The sequence below is a fragment of the Melospiza georgiana genome, chromosome 25 (assembly GCF_028018845.1).
Source record: "Melospiza georgiana isolate bMelGeo1 chromosome 25, bMelGeo1.pri, whole genome shotgun sequence".
In the NCBI taxonomy this organism is placed as follows: domain Eukaryota; kingdom Metazoa; phylum Chordata; class Aves; order Passeriformes; family Passerellidae; genus Melospiza; species Melospiza georgiana.
In genome coordinates, this window is record NC_080454.1 from 2,597,567 (window position 1) to 2,613,737 (window position 16,171).

A 16,171-nucleotide genomic window follows, 5' to 3' on the forward strand; every position below is an offset into this window, starting at 1 on the left:
TTCCCTACCATGTAGGAGTTGGGCCTTCCTCAAGGCTCTGACAGAGATAAGAGTTTTTCCATTTTTCCTTGTTTTCCCTTTTTGCATCTAATCTCTTTTCAATAATGTGTTGTTTGTTTTTCCAGAGGAAGCGTTCCAGGTGGTCCAGTGTGGATGGGGAAGTGCTGGGGAGCAGCTGTGGCGTGGATGGGCCGTGCCCTTGGAGAAGGCTGAGGCCATGGTTTGGGAGCAGCTTTTCTTGCAGATGTAGCTGGCGTGAGGTGGGTCCCTGTGTGCTTGGCAGGGTGGGATCAGAGCTTTTGGGAGCTGGCAGCGAGCACAGGAGCATCCTGCTCTGGGCAGCTGCTGAGGGCTGGATGTGCCGTGGCTGGCTGCAGGCTGGGCACATGTGCTGCCCTCCTGCTCTGCTGCCAAAGGCATCAGGGATGGGAAGCTCTGGGCACAGCTCTGGGCACAGCCAGCATGGCCTGGGCACCGCAGGCCTTGGCACAAGGGCACAGGAGCCCTCAGCTGACGGGCGGTTTCTGCTTTCTCTCCTTGCAGCCGGGCTCTGCGGGTGCTGAGGCTGCTCTGGGCTCTGCCAGGGCTCTGCTGGGCTCAGCCCTGGGCCCAGCTGGGCTGGCTCTGCCCTCACATTGCTCTGACAGCTCTGCATCAGACGAGCCCGTTGCGAGCACAGCGCCTGAGCTTTCTGCTTTGGCAGGTGAGTGAGACTCTGCTGCAGGCCCAGAGATTGCAGCTGGGGACACACATCCAACTGGCAAGGACCCGAACTCTCCACAGTCCCGGCTGAACACCTGGATCTCCCCAGGATGTTTTGTCTGTCCCATTCTTCCTTCTTCATTGGCTGGAATTGTGCAATTGCACTTTGTTCCTCCTCTAGCAGTGCCACGAGTGGGCCAAAGCTGGCGAGTGGGCCGTGCTCCTGAGGCAGTGCAGTCTGGAGCTGGTGGATGGAGAATTGCCCTTCTGCACTGCCATACCAGAGCAAAAAGCCGTAAGTGGGACTTAGTTTCTCTTTGAAATCCCTGACAGTTTCAAAAGGAATGTGCAGCTCATTCCCAGGCTGAGAAGGAAGGTCATCTTCTAAGGGATTTGGGCTTTGACAGAGTTTCCATTCCCAGTCCTGCTTGGAGCTGGAAGGGCACAAAGCAATTTCCTCTTGCTTTGACCACAGTTTCAAATACCAATGTTGGAAACAAAGCCCAAAATCTTTTAAGAGGTTGCTGAGGTCAGTAAGATGGATCCATGCCATCAGCACATTTTCAATGGAAATAACTGAGTTCTCTTTTTCAAAAGATCATTTACTTCTTAATGCAAAGAATGTAACTTTGCATTTATGTTTTGGTTTTTTCACTAATATTATGTTATGTTTTTTCACTAAAACTTGGATTTTATTCTTATCTTTTACAATTAACCTAATTTTTTTTTCTTTTTTCCTATTTTTTCCTTTCAATAGAAAACATGTCCTGTCAAAGCAATGTGCTTTGCTCCTGGTTCCCGTGTGGAGCAGCTCCCTTCCTGCTGGCTGAGCTGCTCAGGCAGAGCCCGGCAGCTCCTGGCCCTGCAGGGCTGAGGCTTTTCCCCGTTGCTGGGCACAGACTGATGGAGCAGCACTGCTGAACACGGGCACACAGAGGCACCAGCAGCAGCTGCCTTTGGCCACCTGAGGCTCCAAGGCCCAAACTCTGAGCAGCCAGGGCTGGAAGAGACTGGCACGATCTGATCCCTGACTCTGGGCAGACAGGGCTGCACAAATGACCCCGCAGGAGCAGCAGCAGCAGCAGCAGATGGAGCTGACTTTGAGCAGAGCCCCTGCCCCTCTTGCCTCCCGTGTGCAGCGGTGTCACAGCAGCCTGAGGCACCTGGGAGCCCCCAGTGCCAGCAGGGACTGGAGATGGCAGCCCTGGGCGCCTGGAGGCTGTGCAAGCAATGGAGCTGGGCACGCCCTGTGCATGGGGAGCTTCCAGATGGAAAAGGCTGCTGTGCCCAGGCAGCTCCAAGGGCACAGAAAGGAGGCTCTGGAGCACTGGATCTGTGCCAGTGCCACAGTCCTGAGCAGCAGCCAGCGAGCCCTGGGGGAACAGAGGGCACAGCAAGAGGGACAGAACCAGGCAAGGGCAGAGACTGGAGAGAGCCAGGCCTGGAAGCAGGAACAGCTGCTCCATTGCACTCTTGGAGAAAGCTCTTGGCTGTTTCAAAGCGCTGAAAGGCATGAAGGGCAGAGAGGAGGCCACAGCAAACAATGCTCCTGCTTGCACAGCCTCCCCTCTCCGTGTCCCAGAAGGAATTGCATGGACTGTGTTCTTCTCTCCAAGCCGTCTCGTTCAGCATGAGCAGCTCAGCACCAGGAGCTGAAGGAGCTGAAGCCTCAGGCCACAGGAGCTGGGCAAGAGGGAGCTTTTGGAGCAAAGTAATGCTGTTAAAATAGCCCCAGCTGAATGCAGTGGATATAATCATGGAATCACAGAATCCTTTCTCTTGGAAAAGCCCTCTGAGCTCACCCAGTGCAGCCGCTCACCCAGCAGTGCCAAGCCCAGCACTAAACCATGTCCCTGAAGTGCCAAGGCCTGGACACCAGCCCTGAGTGAGGCCTGGACAGCAGGCCCTGAGCCAAAGGTGGCCTCTGGATGAACCTTCCAAGCAAAGGTTATCTTTGTATCTGCTCCCTAATGAAATATGCATGGTCATTAGCACTGTAATAGATGTAGCCACTCATTAGTGAGACATGTCTTGACCTTTGTGTATTTAGAAGCCAGACAAGGCCATGAAATCTGACATCTGGCCTTGTTTGGGGCTATATGGTCAAAGTCACCTCCATTGGTTCCTTCTTGAGCCCTGGCCAGGCTTTGGGAGGGATGCAAGAGGAGGATGAAAGCAGATGCTGCCACACTAGCAGTGCTGTCAGTTTGTTCATTCAGCACTGTCAGAGCTGGGCCCTCTCCCAGCGGGGTTGGAGCCTCTCCTGGGGCTGGAGGCACCTGCAGGAATTCCCAGTGCCCAGGAGTGGCTCTGCAGCCCTTGGCTGTGACAGCTTCCCCAGCTGCTGTGTGGGTCTGGGGGATGGTAAAGGCTGAGGGTAAATGCTGCTGGATCTTTCTTAATCACTGCTGCAATCTATGGTGGGGATGGTTTGGTGCATTGCTGAGCTGCTCCTTTTGTGATTCTTTGCTGCTTGGAGCTGCAGTGAATGACACTGATTCCTTCAGTTGGAGTCTGTGTCTTTGGTGCTGACCCTGCCCACTGGTAAAACAAAACTGGCACAGTCTGGCCGGATCCCAACAAAATGTCACTTGTTCAGTGTCAATGTGAGGAATCAGTCCCATCAGAAATTCCCAGGTGGGAAGCCCTTCCCTGGAGTTCCCTGGCTCTGGAGTGGGCTGAGGTTGGATCCCTGTGTGGGCATTGGGGCAGTTGGGTAAAAGAGGCTGCACCCCTGGATGGCTTCAAATGCATCCAAAAATTGCAAATGGAAAAGGAAAAGACCTTGTGAGTTTGGGCAGACAAAGATGAATTTGTTAAGAGTACATAGGAAACAGCACCTTCAGAAGGAACAATGATTGTTGGAATGCTCCCACATGGAGCAACAGAAGAAGGTTCTAATCTGGAGCTCAGATGCATTTGTGCAAGTGAAATATTAATATAATAAATAACTATATATATATATTTATAGGATAATAATACCTTAATATATATATTTATCTTTTATATATGTCCATATCAATCTATATCTATATTTCTCTATCACTGTCTACATGTAAAATTATCATAATGTGAAGTAGTGCTGACAATGCTAATTTGGTAGCTTTGGGTGCTGAGGGATGTAACACTAAATACCCTACAGAACAGGATTGGCCAGGACCCTAATGTCAGTGGCCAACTTTGTGAGATTGTGTACAATGAAAAAGGAGGAAGGGAGGAAATTGGCTATTTTTACAGGGTTTGCTGATTCTGTGATGCAGAGTGCTTTGTTTGTTCCTATGAAAAATACAGTGATTAAGCCTGCAGGGTTTTTCATGTACCAGACTATGCACAAGCTACAGGACTGGTTGAACAGGTTGTTTAAAGAGCAGTGTAAAAAATGAGGAGATGGAACCTTTGCCCATGGAGAACCCATCTCCCAGATGTGCTCCATGCCCTTCACAATGGCCCATGGGGGAAATGAAACCCCCTGGCTGTGCATGGCTGCCCCCAGTTTGCAAATCCAACCATGGGCAGTGAGACTTGGGCTGCCTGGGAAATTGTTCTGGCTGTGATGGCCCCTGGCAGGGCCAGCCCAGAGGCTGCAGGGCTGGGCCTTCATGCATTGGAATTAATGTGGAGAAATTCAAAGCAAATGAGAGCTATCAATCCTGAGACAGGAATTCAGATTCCTCCAGGACACTTTAATTTGGTAACTGCTCCCTTGGAGCTTGGCCTTGCAAAGTGTTCCTGTCATGGCAGGAGGAATCGATGCAGAATATCAAGGAGAAATTACAGTAATTCTGTTAAACTATAGTGACCAGGATTGGATTATTCAACCCCATGACAGGGTAGCACAATTACTGATCTTGCAATTTTAAGAACGATTTTGCTAAAAGGAGATCCACCTCCAGTCACCACCGTTTGTGGAGATAAAGGGTTTGGATGCAGCAGCCCTGATAATGGAGCCAGAGTGTGGGTCCAGAGGCCAAATGGCCCTCCCGAGGCAGCTGAAGGAGCAGCTCCTAGGAAAGACAACTCTAAGTCCTGAACCCTGGGCAGGAACAATGGGAATGTGTCCCTGCAGCCAAGGATTCTGTGTGAGAACAAGTAGATCTGACAGGAGATTGTTTTACACCTCCTGCCAGACCAAATCTCCCTGTTTGCCCCAAGGGCCCTTGTTGAAAATGCTCTGATCCACGGGTCTCCATGTGAAGGCTGCTGTGACACTGAGGGACTTGCACAGGAATTCCATCCAGGAGCCTGGGTGCCCCTCAGGGACTGGGACCCGGCCCCTTCCAGCCAGAGGGGAAAGGGCCCCCCAAGCCTTGTCAGCCACAGACAGCATGGTAAAGCTGAACAGCAAAGGGCCTGAGGGCATTATTCTGGAATTAAAAATGTGCCAGCTCCAGGCACAACAGAATTCTTGTTCCTAACTCCAATGGGATTGAGAAAAAAGAATGAAGAATGGTGTCACTAAAGTACTCCTGATGTCTGTAAGGTGTACCTTGAAAGTCAGCCAGAATCTTTGTCTGTCACAAACCCCTCCAGTGTTTCACCAAGGGATTGGTCATCAAAATGTAATGATGAGTTATGATGGATTGCTGAGCTTATCCTTTTGTAATTCTTTGCAACTGTGCATGATATAAATGACACAATTCCTTCAGTTGGTGTCTGTGTCTTTGGTAGTGACCCTGCCCACTGGGGACACAGGGCCCCCTCTTGCCTAAGTGTTACCTGGCAAGGCAAATGCTCTCCCTCCAAAATTCCCCCCTTCCTCCTTGTTTTCCCCCTTCACACCCTGAGCATGATGTGCTCTGGTCTGGGCTATGCCCGGGGTCAGTTGGGGTCCCCTGTCCTGGCTGTGTCCCCTGCCCAGCTCCCCCGCAGCCCCAGCCCCTCCCCAGCGTGGCTGACGAGGGGCAGGACAGGCCTTGGCTGTGCTGCAGCTCAGCAAGAACAAAACCATCTCTGCGTGCCCAGCCCTGTGCTCAGCACCCAGCCCAGCAGTGTCTCAGTGCCAGGGGCTGTGCCCTCAGTCCCTGCCGGGGGTTTCCATGGCAACTGCCAGGCCAGGTGACCCAGGTGTCCCCCCAGTGCCGGTTGCCATGGAAACAGTGCCCAGCCCTGCCCCTTTCTGTCTGGCTGACCTGGCCTTTGGCCCTGGCAGTGCCGGTGGCTGCTGGTTCCTGGTGCCAGAGCGGCCAGCGCGGCACAGGGCAGGTGGCCATGGCACAGCCCCCAGCAAGGGATCCCCTCTGGCTCTGGGCACTGACATCAGCCCTGAGCACGGGGCCAGGGCAGCTTTCCATGGCCACCAACCATCACAACGGGTCCAGGCATTGGTTGCTATGGCACCAAACCAAGGAACGGGTCCCCGTGGCCATTGCCATGGCACCTGGTGGCACCAACGAGTGTCACTGCAATTGTACCTGGAACAGCCCTGGCATCGCTGTGTCCCAGGGTTGCCATGGCAGCCGAGGACAGCATGGCTGGGGCTCTGCAAGGGCCCTGGGGCAGACGGGAAGGAGCAGCAGAGCAGGGGCTGATCCATCCCCAGTGCGCTGCACAGCCCAGGGCAGCATCCCAGAGCGCCTGATGGAGCTGCCAACAACATCCCCCCTCTGCAGCCCTGGCCTCTCCCCAGCTCACACAGGTGCCCCATCCTTGCAGGCACAGACACGGCAGCACTGGCTCAGCAGCCCCTGTTTGCATTGCACAGAGCAGAGGGAGCACCCCCATGCTGTTGGTGTGGGGACATGAACCTGAGGGAGCACAAATGCCATCAGCCCCTGGGGCCAGCAAGGGCTGGGGGATGGCAAGGAAACCACCCGGGTTTGTCCTGGCCTCTGCACTCAGCCAGAAAGTTTGTTCCCATCAGCTGGGAGTGCCCTGTGAGTGCCATCCTGTGGGTGCCCTGTGATGGCACTCAAGGTGATCTGTTCCATAACCTTGCTGGGCACCCAGGTCAGGCTGACAGGCCTGGAGGTCCCCAGATCCTCCTTCCAGCCCTTGTTGGGGATGGGCTCACACTGGCACCTCCAGTCCTCTAGGAGCTCCCTGCTGAGCCAGCACTGATGGTAAATGATGGAGCGCAGCCTGGGGAGCTCATCTACAGCTCCCTCATTGCCCTAGGATGGATCCTGTCTGCTCCCATTCACCTGTGAGCATCTGAGTGGCTCAGCAGGTCACCCACTGCTTCCTCCTGGATTCCAGGGGCTGTTCTGCTGCCTGTGCCCATCTACCAGCTCAGGAGAAACTTGTCCTGAGGATATCCTCCCCTAATATCGAAAATTGAAAAATACTAGGGGTAAAGTAGCTCATCCTTTTCCTTATCTTGTGTTAGTATATTCTCCTCTGCAACCAATAAAGAGTAGAGGTTCTCCTACTCCTCCTTTTTACTATTATTTTTTTATAAAAACATTTTTATTCTTTTTGCAGAACCCTTCAGGTTAAGTTTTAATAGAGTTTTCAACTCTCAGCTTTTCTTTCTGTATGACCCAGCAACATCCTTAAAGACTTCCTGAGTTGCTGGTCCTTTTTCCACCCCTGAGTCTCCAGAAAAGCTCCATGGGCAGCCAGGCCAGTCATTTTCCTCACTAGCTCATCTTCTGCCGCACTGGGACAGGCTGCTCCTTCCCCCTTATGATTACTTTCTTGAAATGTGTCCATCCTTCCTGGATCCCTTTGTTGTTAAGGGCTGTTTCCCTTAAAGCAATCAGTACCTGATTATGTATTCCCCAAATCTGCAGCCTAAACAGGCCAAAGTCTGCCCTTCCTATTTCCAGTGCAGAAGTTTTGTTACTGCCCCTCCCTCTTTCACAGAACATTGAACACTTCATTATTTCATGGTCACTTTGCCCCAGGCAGCCTCTGAGCCCCACATCTGCCACCAGTCCTTCTCTGTTTGTGAACAGCAGCAGACAGAGCTTTCCTTGGCAGTGGGAGTGCTACCAAAAATTTAGTAAAACAGAAAATTCCTTAACCCCAATGTAGCATTAAGAAGCAGCATTCTTTATTCAGCTGGATGCACGGGGGAGAGCTCCTCCAAAAGATGTGCATGCTGAGTACAGGAAAGTTTCTGTTTCTATTCTGTATTTTGCATACATATTAATTGATTGTCCTGGACTAAAAATACATATGATAATCATTTCCCCAAAATCATTAATATATTTCCCCTCCCCTTTACCCATGCATTCTCCTGTCCTGGGGGTCTCCCTGGTGGTCCCTGATGGTCGTGGACCCCAATGTTCCAGTGGCCCTGGCTGAGCTGGCAGGACACTGAGGCTGCTGAACTTCCAGTTCCCTTCTCACACAATGGGCACTGTGTGGTTTCCACAGGCCTGGGGTTGTGGAGAACAAGCTCCAGGTGTGAGCTCACCTGGTGAAGACAATTTATCATCTGGTACCATGTGGTCACAGAGTGGGCTATGACATCACAGAGTGGGTTAGGTGAGGTCATCGAGCAGCCATGGCATCATAGTCTGCCTTTGTGACATCAGAGATCCAGCTATGACATCACAGGGCAGAGGTGTGACATCACAGTGCAGACTATTTCATCACAGACTCTGGTGTGACATCAGAGACCAGCTGTGTGACATTGGAGAATGGTGTGTGACATCCCAGAGCAGGCTGTGACATCCCAGAGGGGCTGTGTGACATCCCAGCAGGGCTGTGTCAGGTCACTGGGTTGGTCACTCTGCCCCAGCTCCCCCTCACAGTTTCTCCCAACAACTCCAACGCTGTCCATGCCCAGCAGGGTCCCTGTCCCCCGGGATCCCCCCGGCCCACCTGGAGCCACAGCCTCCACCAAAGGATGTTCCACAGGATCCACCCCAGAGCCTGACATGGGGACAAGGGGCCAGGGCTGTGTGACCAGGACATCAAGGACGGGGATTACCCAGGTCACTGTGGCCTGGTTTGGATTGCCCAGGACAGGAAAGATGTCTGGCAGCCGGAGCAGGGTCTGGGAAGGGCCTCCAAGGTGGGGCTGGAGCCCCTGGGCTGTGACCAGAGGCTGAGGGAGCTGGGCTGGTCCAGCCTGGAGCAGGGAAGGCTGAGGGGCTCCTCATGCCAGCCTGGCAGTGCCAGCCAGGAGGGGAGGGAGAACACAGAGCCAGGCTCTTCACAGGGGACTGGGGGGAGACAAAAGCCAATGGGTGGAAGGGGAAAGAGGGGAGATCAGCCAGGGCATGAGGAAATGAAATGAGTCAGGCTGCTTTCAGCATTTCATCAACACCAAGAGCAGCCTGACCCGCTTCTCCATCCACCACTGATAGATTTGCAAATCAGGAATTGTTTAAACTGTTCTGTCCTCAGTCCAGGACAAGAATCCTGATACAAGAACTTAATTGTGTTTATATCTATCACAGAACCACACTAGTCAAAAATTAATTTTAGTATGCATATCAGTTGTTAACAGTGGACTCATTAGACATGCTGGGACGTTGCACATAGCTCAGGGAAGAGTTTGTGTAATTGTTATTTTAATGGTGTAATTTTTATTAAGTTATATCCTGTTCAGCTGTGGTCTGTTGGCTAGGTCCAGTGTGGGCTGGAGGGAGCTCAGATTTGCACAAGGCTGCTCTGAGTGCCAGCCTTGGATGGGGAAATGGTGGGGTGGGGGTAGGGACAGAGTCTGATTGATTGTCAGCCATGAAGGGTCCTGATTTTCATACCCAGTCAAACTGCATGAGGAGGTACTTGGATTCAATGTCAATTGGAGATGGCACATTTCAATGAATTACTAGTAAAAAAAAAATTACAGGACCTAAAAAAATATTTTCTTCCTGTTTTTTTAAATTCAGGGTATTCACATTGAATTGGCTTCTGAAATCTGACTAATTACCCACACATTTGATTTGAACGCTTAAATCAAATTATTCCCAGAAGCTTAGCTTGTTTAGCTGTTCTGAATGTTAATGAGCCCTGGGACACTGAATTCCTGCACTGAAGAGCTGAAGGCTGAACAAGCCTCTGGATCAGGAAAATTCAGCAGCAGCCTCCAAGGTGCTGAGGATGTCAGCAGCCCCCACTGAGGCCATCCCTGCCCAGAGACCGTGGGGGAATGGGCAGACAAGGAGAGCGTCCCTGGGGCTGGGGCAGCACAACTCAGAGGCACCAGCGGCTCCAGCTGGGCAATGGAGTGTGGAATGTGGCTGGGAAAGCCCTGCCTGGGCAGGGCCAAGCAGGACACACAAGCCCTGACTTCCATCCAATAGAAAACTCTGTCAAGGAGATATTTAAAAGGAATTACAATTGTTTCTGTATTCTGAATTGGACTTCCTGGAGAAATACCAACAAGAGATCCTCAGGAGCTCAAAACAACAAAACAATCTTTACTGGTAACTTTGGAAAATCAGAGAATTTTTGGCAAAAGGTTTAATATGACATTCAATCAACAAAGAACACTTCTTAAAGCACTGACTTGGCCCATTCAACTACACAAACGCTAAGCTATTTGAATTTTACATTACACAAATTTGCAAAAGGACCAAAATAGAAGAAAAGCACAGAAAGAGAGAGAGGCAAAAAGGATACAGAGGAGCATACACAGACGTACCAACTCCTGGATTCCAGTAGCGTTCAGATGGAAATTCCAAGAGGAGGTAGGGTCAAGATGAGTGCTTGTCTTGTGGTCAGCCTGCAATACCCCTTGGTCTTCCTGGGCCCTTCCCCCAGCTGGGCCTTGGGCTCATTTGGTCCCTCAGGAGCTGGGCTGGGGCTGCAGAGGTGGCTGTGGAGCATTGCCTGTGCTGTGCCAGGGACTGGCAGCCACTGCTGGGCTGGGATAGAGGCTCTGGGGGGACTGGGGTTCCAGGGCAGGGCAGGGATGGGGTTCCAGGGCAGGGGAGGGCTGGACCTGCCCCTTCCTCCCCTATTGGAATAAGATCCCAATATTACCAGGTAGATTGTGCCTGGGCTCGTCTGACCCCGGCTCCTGGGCCAAAGGCGGCAACTGTGGTGTTTCACCTCAGAGACACTTTTGGCTGGCTGGATGGTGCAGCTGAGCGCCGAAACAAGTCCAGGCTTTTAGAAACTCAGTTTGCCTCAGGTGCGAAGGCTTCAGGCTAAGGTGAGGAGGAAAAGGAGACAGATTCTGCTGGAGGGTTAATATCAAGAGTTTATTCCATGGTCACAGACGTCTGAATCTTAGGTAACAGCTCCAACAGAATCCTGACCGCATGGTCTGAGTGACTTTTTAAGCTCCGGGGGGAGGGGGAGGGAAGGGACAGGTGAGCCACCAACCAGGTGGGAGGGGCAGGGTCTCAGGCAACGATGACACCCAGACAGACCAATGACCTCTGGGCACAGGGGCATCTTTTGAACCTCACCAACCACACGATGGCCTTGCTGGAATGTTAAGACTGATTGACAGCCCAGCAGGGGGTGAGGGGGAAGGGGAAGAGAGATATTGCCACACCTGGGAAGGGGCTGGGAAGTTTAAAACAGGAAATTGCAACACACTGCAACACTCCCCACACATGAAATGTCTTGAGCCAAGAAACTCCTCCACTCTGTCACAATAGGGAATACTGGAGGTGAAATCCCAATTCTGGCCATGGGCACCTAGATAAGAAGGACAGTTCTTTTCCGTAGGAATGAAAGCCCCAGTTCTCAGTAAATTTCTGGTTTGATTGTTTGGATTCTGTTTGGTTTTGTTGTTGCTTTGTTTCATTGTTGTGCCTGAAGTGTCCAGTCACCAGCGGAGTGACTCTTGCCAAGGAACTTTGTGCTGCTGTCCCTTAATATTCAGTCTGGTTTTTGCTGCTCCCTTGCTGGGGATTTCTTCAGCACTCTCAAGGCCTCGTTCATAACAGGGTGAAGGAGCCCTGGCCCAGGCTCTGGCCCTGGGGGACACGAGGATGCTGCCGGGGGGTCCCTGTCCCCCTGTGCCACCCCCAGGGCCCTGGCCCCCCGTCCCCGTGTCAGGCTCTGGGGTCGATCTCGTGGAACATCCTCTGGGGGAGGCTGCGGGGCTGGGAGCGGAGGGACCCAGGGGGACAGGGGGCCCCACTGTGCACGCGCAGGTTGGACTGCTCTGGGGGGAACTGTGAGGGGGGCCGGGGCAGAGTGACCTCCCCGGGGACATCACACTGCCCCTGTGATGTCACACAGCCCCCGTGATGTCACACTGCCCCTGTGATATCACACTGTACCCAGTGATGTCACAGTGCCCCTGTGATGTCACACATCCCCTGTGATGTCACACATCCCCTGTGATGTCACACAGATCCCTGTGATGTCGCACATCCCCTGTGATGTCACACTGCCCCTGTGATGTTCCAGAGCCAACTCTGAGACGCCACGCTATGATGTGATACAGCTGCTCTGTGATGTCACAGAAGTCTCTGTGATGTAAGAAAGTCACTTTATGATTTCACAATCTCTACTGTGATGTCACAGCCTGCTCTATGATGTTACACAGCCACCCAGTGTTGTCACAGCCCACTCCCTGATGTCATAGAGCCACCTTCTATGATGGCAGGATCTGCTCTATGGCCTCACACCCTACTCTATGATGTCACAGCCAGCTCTGTGATGTAAAAACCCCCCTCAGTGATGTCACAAAACCCTCTCTGTGATGTCATACTGACACTCTGTAAGGTCACAGCACATACTCTGACCTCACTGCCAGGTCTATGACATCATGCAGCCATGCCATGATCTCACAGCCTGTTCTGTGATGTCACAAAGTCCCCTCTATGACGCTGTAGTTGCTCAGTGACCTCACACAACAAACTCTGTGATGTCACAGCCCAATCTGTGACCTTACACAGCGCACTCTGTGCTGTCACACAGCCCCTTGCTGACATCCCAGCTGCTCTGAGCCTCTGTGACACAGCCACAGAGGTGCTGCTGTGACACAGCCCCCTCTGGGCCATCCCACAGCCCCTGCCAGTGCTGAGCCCCTGTGAGCTCTGTCTGTGCCCTGCTGGTGTCCCTGAGGGGCCCTGGCAGTGCCCCAGCCCTGCTGGGCTGGGCACAGGAGCTGCTCCTGGCCAGAGCTGTCTCTCTGCAGCGCTGCCCTTGCCAGGAGCTGCCTCTGGGCCAGGAGCCCGGCCCAGCTCAGCAGCACAGACACAGCACAGGGAATTTAATTAGCCTCTGGGACTTTGCTGCTCTTTGCATCAGACTCAGTCCCTCAAAGTGTGCTCCAAAAACCTTCTCAGGGACTCAAAAAGAAGGTGAAACACTGAAGTTTCTCATACTTTAAATAGATCCATCTGAGAGACAGGACTGAGAAAATGTCCCCAGGTTCCAGGTAGAGAAGAACACTGGTGGCAGTGATGACAGCAGGGGACAAGCAAGGGAAAGGTGTCTCTGCTGCTGAGCAAACCTTCGCCTCTGTCCCTGCAGGCTGTCGGTATCCCCGGCTGCCCCACCTGGCTGGGCCCTTCCTTTGCTGACAGCTCTGCCTCCTGCCTGCCTCTGCCTGCCCACACAAAGCCTGGGGCTGCTCCAGGCTCCTGCTGGGGACATGCTGCACCACAGCCCTTCCCTGACAGGGAAATTCCTTTCTGCTGGTGTTCAGTCTGGACCTCCCAAGCTGCACTTGGTGCTATTAGGTCTTCTTCAGTCTTATTCCTACTATGAAGAAAAGCTCCAGCCTCTCTGAAACCACCCATCCATCCCTCCCAGGCTATTCCCTTTCAGTCCTCAGTCTCTACACCACTGACCACAGAGGCCGCAGACTCTCCCTGCTGGTTTTGTGATGAGGCCTCCAAACCCCATTCTGGGAGATTTTTGAGTCCTCTCCAAGGTCTGTGAAAAGGTAAAAATAGCATTCGAAGTTATTTTCTCCTAAATCCTACCGTGACAGAAAATGGGTCAGTATCTTTAAACTGAATGGGGACAAAATAACATTTGTTAGAAGGAGGAAATATTTTACAATTAAGAAAGTGGCAGGAAACTTCAGCTGTTTTTCCAGAGAAGTGGATTCCCCATCCCTGGAATTGTCCAAGAGCAGGAGCTTTGTGCAACCTCTCCCATTGAAACCCGCTCATGCCCAGTGACAGAATTCCTGCATTGTGGGTTCTCTGATGTGCTGGGTGCCCTCCCAGAGCTTCTGGCCAGAATGTCTGCTGAGGGCAGCCAGGCTGCTGCTGGGGCAGTGACCTCACAGCCATCACCATGGCAGCCCTGTCCCCTGGGCCTGGCTCTGCCCTTTCCTCTGCCCCTGCCTTGGCTCTGCTGCCATGAAGAGTTTTGTCATAAATATCTTGTCCCCAAGGTGCTTGGGCCAATGGCTTCCCAGTCAGGCTCCTGGGGCAGAAGTGGCTTTTCAGAGTCCAGCCAGGAATGAGCCCTGAGGCAGCAGCTCTGCAGTGGTGGCCACCAGGTCGGGCTGCCAAGGGAGGCTTCTGGCCATGGCCTGCAAGCAGCTGCTGCTGCCAAGGTGCCTTTGGTGCCTCAGGCTCTCCCTGGCACAGCTCCCAGCACGGCACTCTGCCCTTGTGCCCGAGCCCTTCCCTATGCTGGGGCTGGCCTGGGGCTTTTCCTGCAGCGGGACCTGCCCTGCTGATGGCACAGGAAAGGCAGTTCCTGCTGGAGCAGGAGGCTCTGCCTGCAATGGGCTCCAACAACTCCAGCAAGGTCCTGTTTGCAAAGCCCCCAGTGGGAAATGAAGGAGGGGTGTCACACTGCTTTGGGGGTGAATAATGCTGAAACCAGCCTGACTCCTCCATCTCAAAGTTCAACATCCTCAGAGGGAGCTGAAGCTGTGGCAGAGCTGGAAAAATCCCCAGAGAAAGGAACAACCAAGTGACACCACTGAGAGCTTCTGCAGAGCTGCTGAGCTGGCCCAGCCTGGGCACATCTGACTGACAGGGCAGCACCTCAGATGAGAAAAGCCCCATCCCAAATTTTAATGGCAGCATCTCCTGACATTTCCCTTCTTGAGGGGTGTGGGGATTCCTCCCAGTGGTGGGGACACCCTGAAAGTCACTGCTCCAGGCTGAGCCAAAGGGAATTGCCCATGGTCATTGGTCTGGGGGAGTGACATAAATCTCTGCTTAATTACAGATTTTCCTTAATACAGTTGCTTTGAAATAATTTCCTAGTGCTCTGTATAATATATTTTACATCTCTTGCATCCTGGCATGAATATTTCTGATTAAGGAAATTTTGTCTAATCATTACCATAATAGAGAAAATATATTTATATAAATATATCTGCCCATGACAGGAACCCTGTGAGTGTCTGGGACATCCCGGCTCTTTGGCAGCCTGGGGACTCCTGGGATGTCACCGTGGAGCCCCTGTGAGTGCCTGTGACAGATCGGTGCCTTTGCAGCACAAGATCCCCTGGGATGTCACCATGGAATGGCTGTGACTGCCTCTGACCACAGGGCTCTTTACCATCCCCAGAAAGCCCTGGGAAGTCTCCATGGAGCCCCTGTCTGTGCCTGTGACATTCCAGCTCTGGAACAGCCTGGAGACTCTTGGAAGGTCTCCAAGGAACCCCTCTGAGGGCCTGTGACAAATCTGATCCTAAGCAGGAAACAATCACCAGCCCCCTGTTGCTATGGGCAGTTTTTGTGGCAACCATCACCAGCCCCCTGTTGCTATGGTCAGTTTCCATGGCAACCATCCCCAGCTCCCTGTTGCTATGGTCAGTTTCCATGGCAACCATCACCAGACCCCTGTTGCTATGGGATGTTTCCGTGGCAACCATCACCAGCCCCCTGTTGCTATGGTCAGTTTCCACGGCAACCATTCCCAGCCCTCTGTTGCTATCGTCAGTTTCCATGGCAACCATACCCAGCCCCCTGTTGCTATGGTCAGTTTCCATGGCAACCATCACCAGACCCCTGTTGCTATGGTCAGTTTCCATGGCAACCATCACCAGACCCCTGTTGCTATGGGATGTTTCCGTGGCAACCATCACCAGCCCCCTGTTGCTATGCGCAGTTTCCATGGCAACCATCACCAGCCCTCTGTTGCTATGTTCAGTTTCCATGGCAACCATCACCAGACCCCTGTTGCTATGCTCAGTCCCTCGGAAGCTCCATGGAGACCCCATGCCAGGGGTGGTTGCCATGGACACCAGCTCAGGCCTGCAGCCACAGCCCGTTGCCATGGCAACCATTGGCCGCCCCCATCCCCAGGCTCATGGGATCCCAGAACCACAGAATTGGCTGAGCTGGGAGGGACCCATCAGGATCCTCCAGTCCAACTGCTGGCCCTGCACAGGACACCCCAACAATGCCAGCCTGGGCCTGGCAGCGCTGGCCAAATGCTGCTGGAGCTCAGAGAGCCCTGGAGCTGGGAGCCTTCCCTGGGGAGCCTGGGCAGGGCCCCAGCAGCCTCTGGGCAAAAACCTTTTCCTGACATCCAACCTGAGCCTGCCCTGACTCAGCTGCAGCCGTTCCCTCCACTGCTGTCCCTGGGCACCAGAGGGAAGAGGTTCCCACAGCCCCAGCCAGGGACCCACTCCCCAGGCTTTTGCCATGGCCACCAGGGCTGGCACCAGCTGGGATGCTCGGTT

At 53.1% G+C, this 16,171-nt stretch overlaps 1 pseudogene; it reads right to left on the minus strand.

The window, feature by feature from the left end:
- Positions 1–16,171, minus strand: part of LOC131093333 (zinc finger protein 850-like) — a 628,085-nt pseudogene that overhangs the window by 427,076 nt on the left and 184,838 nt on the right.